The sequence below is a fragment of the Erinaceus europaeus genome, chromosome 1, assembly GCF_950295315.1.
Source record: "Erinaceus europaeus chromosome 1, mEriEur2.1, whole genome shotgun sequence".
NCBI classification, from domain to species: Eukaryota; Metazoa; Chordata; class Mammalia; order Eulipotyphla; family Erinaceidae; genus Erinaceus; species Erinaceus europaeus.
The window spans coordinates 161,403,768-161,409,767 of record NC_080162.1 but is presented as its reverse complement, the minus strand read 5'-3'; the positions used below and the strand labels follow the sequence as shown (position 1 = coordinate 161,409,767).

At 43.5% G+C, this 6,000-nt stretch overlaps 1 long non-coding RNA gene across 1 annotated transcript in view; it reads left to right on the top strand.

Annotated features, from left to right (window-relative positions):
* The window catches only part of LOC132540814 (uncharacterized), a 99,083-nt gene that overhangs the window by 49,093 nt on the left and 43,990 nt on the right, over positions 1–6,000 (top strand). The window lies entirely within an intron of this gene.

The window sequence follows — 6,000 nt, the reverse complement described above, 5'->3', positions numbered from 1 at the left end:
CAGTTCCCCTAAGGTCGTAGACATGGGCCAGCCACCATCTCTACAATTATCTTTCTACATTTATACATAATTGCTCCCTTTTTCTTCCTGATCCAATCAATCTTCTTTTCACCTCCAAGCCACTCATGACAACATTCCCCTCCATATGTCCCTTTCCTTTCCTTCTTCTCTCTGGGTGCTGATGGAGCTAGAGTTTAGAACCCTCTTATCTTCTTCCTCCTATCACTTCTCCATGCTGGAAGTATGGATCAAGGTTGTTTTTGGCTTCTATAATGGCTTCTTCGCTGGACATAGTTGTTGGCAGGTCGATCCATACCCTCAGTCTGTTTCTATCTTTCCCTAGTCGGTCAGAGCTCTGGAGAGGCAAGGTTCAAGGGGACACTGGTAAGGTCATCTGCCCAGAGAAGTCAGGATGAATCATTGTCGTTTTCGATGGGTTAGGTTGTTTTCGCTGGGCTGGCTTCATGGGCAGGTAACAGACGACCAGGGACTCATAGTTGAGCTGTAGGCAGTATCTCTTTATTCATGTAGGACTCAGCACAATCTAAGCCGAGCTAAGCTAAACTCAAGGTAAAGTACTCTAAAACTCACAATGCTGTCTTTATATATACTTGCCAAGTAGGGTGGAAACAGGGTGTGACATAGAGAGGGTGGAGAGAAAAGTGACTGGTGACAATCAGAGTGTGACAAGGAGAGGATCAGGGTGTGACAAGGAGGGGGGGTGGAGCAAAAACATATCATGAAACAGTGGGGATTGAACCAATGCCCTGGAGGGAGGTGCTTGTTAACAGCGGTTATATAAATAGAATGAAGTGGTTATGTAAATAGAATAGTGTTAAGCAGGGGGGATTTAAACCAAATGAAACAGAAGGGGTCTCATGCATACCAACAATTCCCCCTTTCTTTTTAACTAATGGCCATTGTGGGGTGAACAGAAACGTATATCATACAGGCGTTTTCAAAAGAATTGGCATATGACATGGAAAACAAAATAGGCGAGCAGCAATAACCAGTGTGATGCCAAGTGGAGCTTTTCTTGCCTCAAAGGGCAAGGCCTAGCAGGCGAAAGGGCATTTCTTGCCTCTGGGAACGCTTCATGCCTCTGGGGGCATCTCTTGCCTCAAAGGGCGTTTCCTGCCTCTGTGGGCATCTCTTGCCTCTTGGGGCGCTTCATGCCTCTGTGGGCATAACCTAATAAGGAGGGGGAGTTTTCTGCCTCTGGGACAGAGCCTGCAGGCGAGGGGACATGGTCTATAAAGTCTCAAGGCAATTGGCTGAAGTTAGTCTTTGAGAAACACAGCAGCGTGTACCAGTAAGTCCGATGGAGGTGTCAGTCCAAAGTAGCTGACCACAGAAGAAAATGTCAGAGGATGAAATGCTGTACGTCTGTCTCGATGGGGAATGTTGGCCACCAGAATTCTGCTTTTCTGTAGAGAGTGAGCTTTCGAGTCTGTGAATCTGTTTCTTCAGGTCGTGCCAGGTCACATCATTGGTTTCCGGGGGCGATGTCAGAGAACAGGGGTCCAAATGGATTTCCAGGAATTCCATTTGAGTAGATGCTTTTTCATGTGAAGACTTGACAGCTGAAATTCACTTACTTGTCAAACAAAACTTGTAGCAGATTAGAAGTTTACTATCATTGATAACTCCATTATAATTGGAAGTCCTTTCTAGTATCATTTCAAGGTTGTTAAAACACTTTAAACTCAATAAAATGTGGAAAGGTAAACAGAAGAACCATGGTTAAAAGCCTTAGGCATGAGAATAATTAACATAATCATTGCACTATCTGCCCCACCCATAACTCATACAGTTTTCAGGATTAAACGTTTCAGATTCATGTCAAGACGTAAAAGAGAAATCATAGGAGGGAAAAAACAATTTTTGAATTGTTTCTGGATGTCTCTAGAAATCATGGCTGCGTCCAGCATTTTTTTTTTTAAGTCAATGTCAAACAAAAATTCAGTCATTCAAATCATTCTCTTATGAAACGCAACTTGAACCAGATTATCAAGATCTCACCATGTAGGATTAAGAATCCCCGGAGGGCGACCTAGTTCAAAAAGGTCCTCAAAATTCCATTTAGGGTGTTTCTGACTGTTCCTGCTGGATTGCTTCAGGCACCCATTTTTAAAAGCGTCTTCCCATTGAAGAAAGAATCCAATCAGGAGAGTAGAACTAACCACATGTCTCCATACTTGGGAACTGCCAGGGTACTCGAGAATGTTCTTCAAATTAGAGTAGTCCTTCTCCATGGGAAACATTCGAGAAGAAGTCCAGAAAGTTCCAGGGGAAATCCCCATGCATATCCCAAGGTCTACGATCACGGTCATAAAGAACCAAACTGTGGCCCGGAGCAAAATGTAGTCCTTTTCCTCAGGAAACATGGGAGAGGGAATCCAGAAAGTCCAAGGAGAAATCTCCGTGCATCTCCCAAGCTCTATGATCCCGGTCATAAGAAACCAAAGTTCCCGGTGAGGGAACCGAAGTGTGGCCCAGAGTAAAATGTTCCAGAGACAGAGAAACTGTCTCATAATGAAACAGTAGAGACTTTGGCAAACCTCTTCGTGAGTAGAAGAGAAGACCATAGTGCATAGGTAGGCAAAGTCTTCACTTATCTGGGAGTTGCGCAGGTCTGGTCCCACGTTGTTGCGCCATATGTCGTTTTCGACGGGTTAGGTTGTTTTCGCTGGGCTGGCTTCATGGGCAGGTAACAGACGACCAGGGACTCATAGTTGAGCTGTAGGCAGTATCTCTTTATTCATGCAGGACTCAGCACAATCTAAGCCGAGCTAAGCTAAACTCAAGGTAAAGTACTCTAAAACTCACAATGCTGTCTTTATATATACTTGCCAAGTAGGGTGGAAACAGGGTGTGACATAGAGAGGGTGGAGAGAAAAGTGACTGGTGACAATCAGAGTGTGACAAGGAGAGGATCAGGGTGTGACAAGGAGGGGGGGTGGAGCAAAAACATATCATGAAACAGTGGGGATTGAACCAATGCCCTGGAGGGAGGTGCTTGTTAACAGTGGTTATATAAATAGAATGAAGTGGTTATGTAAATAGAATAGTGTTAAGCAGGGGGGATTTAAACCAAATGAAACAGAAGGGGTCTCATGCATACCAACAAATCATGGAAGCATCTGCAACTTGGTGTATGAAAGGTGGCAAGACATAAAGTGAGACAAAATGGTTAATGACCAGGAACCAAAAATGAGTAATATAGCAGATGAGATTAGAGATCTTAGGGTAGAAAAAAGCTAGGAAGTCCATTTTAGGCATTTTCCTGGGGGCACATAATTATGGTAGTTTATTTATTTTTATTTTTTCCCTTTATTTGGGGATTAATATTTTACATTTGACAGTAAATACAATAGTCTGTCCATGCATAACATTTCTCAGTTTTCCACATAACAATACAACCCCCACAAGGTCCTCTGCCATCCTGTTCTAGGACCTGTACTCTTCCCCCCACCCATCCCAGAGTCTTTTACTTTGGTGCAACTTCAGTTCAGGTTGTGCTTAGTGTTTTCTCTCCTGATCTTGTTTTTCAACTTCTGCCTGTGAGTGAGATCATCCCAATTATGGTAATTTTGCTTGAGTTTGATAGTTAGCCTGAAGTTGGATAAGAATATTGTCTGAAAAAATGGTGTTAGAATAGAGAAAAAGACTGGGAAGTTATAGTAGGGCAGTGAGTAGCTCCCATTATTGAAAAAATTTCTGTGGATAAAATTAACTATCTCCATGCACTTGACCCAGGGCATAGGCATATATAGATATATTTAGTACCAGAGCCTGTGTAACCTCTGAGGCCCTGTTGGTCTGAGCTCGTAGCTCATGGTCCCAGCTGGGAAAATTGCAGGCTACACTCTTTCAGGACCAATCTTCCTCAAGTGGCAGGGCAGGATACCCCAGCCTCCATTTAGAGACTAGGGCTGTCCCTATTGTCACTGCTTTATGGTGAGGGCAAGGTCCTGGGAGGACCTTATTTGTGGAATTGTTTAAGTATGTGAAGTAATACCCCTAATCTAGCATTTGGCAATAGGCATAACTTGCAGCAAACATGTAGAAATGGTAGCTTAAAACAGACAAATAGTTGTAGATATTCAGCAACTCAGAAGTGACTTTTATAGCATTGTGAGCTTTGTACTTGTGTCTTTTCCCCTCCAGTGAATTGGAAGAGCAGTGGCTAAGGTACTAGACTCTCAAGCATGAGGTCCTGAGTTCAATCCCTGGCAGCACATATACCAGAGTGATGTCTGGTTCTTTCTCTCCTCCTATCTTCCTCATTAATAAATAAATAAAATATTTTAAAAAAGAAAAAAAAACAGAAGTAGCGAGGCAACTTAATTCCAAGGAATCTGTCTATACCTTGTAGGACCCCTTTGACTAAGAGGACAAATGAGGGGGCTGAGAGAGCACATGCATTGCCATTGTGAGAATCTGGACTCAAAACCATGGTCACCACACAGGATCGCCATGAAAAGAGTTCATTTCACGAGTGGGTAGAGCAGTGTTGTAAGTATCTCTCTGTCTCTGTCCTTCCCTGTCTCCTCCTTCCCTCTAGACTTATCTTTGTCTATCTAAATAATTGTTTTTAAAATCTTATTTAAAAAAGAGAAAGGATTGTCACTAAGGGAGTTACTCAACATAGGTAATTCCTGACAAAGATAGTGGTCCACACAGTGTTCCACTGTAGCCCCTCCACAGCAATTAACAAATCTTGTCCAGAGCTGCTTTTCTAATTCTTGTTCCTAAGTCTGTTTTCAGGTGATGAGTGTTGTGTCTCTCCTTCATCTTCTGTCTTTCTTCCTTCCCCCTTTTGCATTTCACTCTTTCTTTTTAAAAAATATTTTTATGGGAGTTGGGCGGTAGCGCAGCGGGTTAAGCGCACGTGGCGCAAAGTGCAAGGACCGGTGGAAGGATCCCGGTTCGAGCCCTTACCTCCCCATCTGCAGGGGAGTCGATTCACAGGCGGTGAAGCAAGTCTGCAGGTGTCTTTCTCTCCCCCTCTCTGTCTTCCCCTCCTCTCTCCTTTTCTCTCTGTCCTATCCAACAACGATGACATCAATATCTATAACAATGAAAAACAACAAGGGCAACAAAAGGGAAAATAAATAAATAAAATTTATAAAAAATATTTTTACTTATTCATTATTGGATAGAGACAGAGAAAAATTGAGAGGGAAGGGGGTATAGGGAGGAAAGAGACAGAGAGTCACCTCCAACTCTGCTTCACTACTCAAAGCTTTCCCCTTACAGGTGGGGACCAGGGGCTTGAACCTGGGTCCTTGTGCAATGTAATGTGTACACTTAACCAGATGTGCCGCTGCCTGGTCCCTCCCTTTCACTCTGTATCTGAAAAAGGAAATTAGTATGCTGAGAGTGGTGGAATCATGCACATACTAAAGCTACCCATGCAGGACGGCTCTGTCACTAGAATGTAAGGGTTGGTTCTATTGTCAGATAACATGCTGTGGGACAAAATTAGGGGGTGATTATCAGGCTTCATCTGAAAATCTGTAGTCTTGATCCTGCATGAGTGGCTGTGAGATTTCTCAGTGGAGCATCTGATAGCCAGCTCTGCTTATCTGCATCTCCTTTATGCTTCTCTCTGCTCTGAGGTTAAACTTCACATTTGCCCCTATAGGTGGGGCTATTGTTGAATGCAGCTTTTTTTTTTTAATATTTTTTTCCTTTTGTTGCCCTTGTTGTTTTATTGTTGTAGTAGCATTCTTGTTATTGATGTCATCATTGTTGGATAGGACAAAGAGAAATGGAGAGAGGAGGGGAAGACAGAGAGGGGGAGAGAAAGATACACATCTGAAGACCTGCTTCACCACCTGTGAAGCGATTTCCCTGCAGGTGGGGAGCCAGGAGCTCTAAATGGGATCCTCACGCTGGTCCTTGTTCTTTGCGCCACACTACGTGCACTTAACCCTCCGCGCTACCGCCCGACTCCCGTGAATGCAGCTTTTAAGACAGAGGTTGGGGGAATAA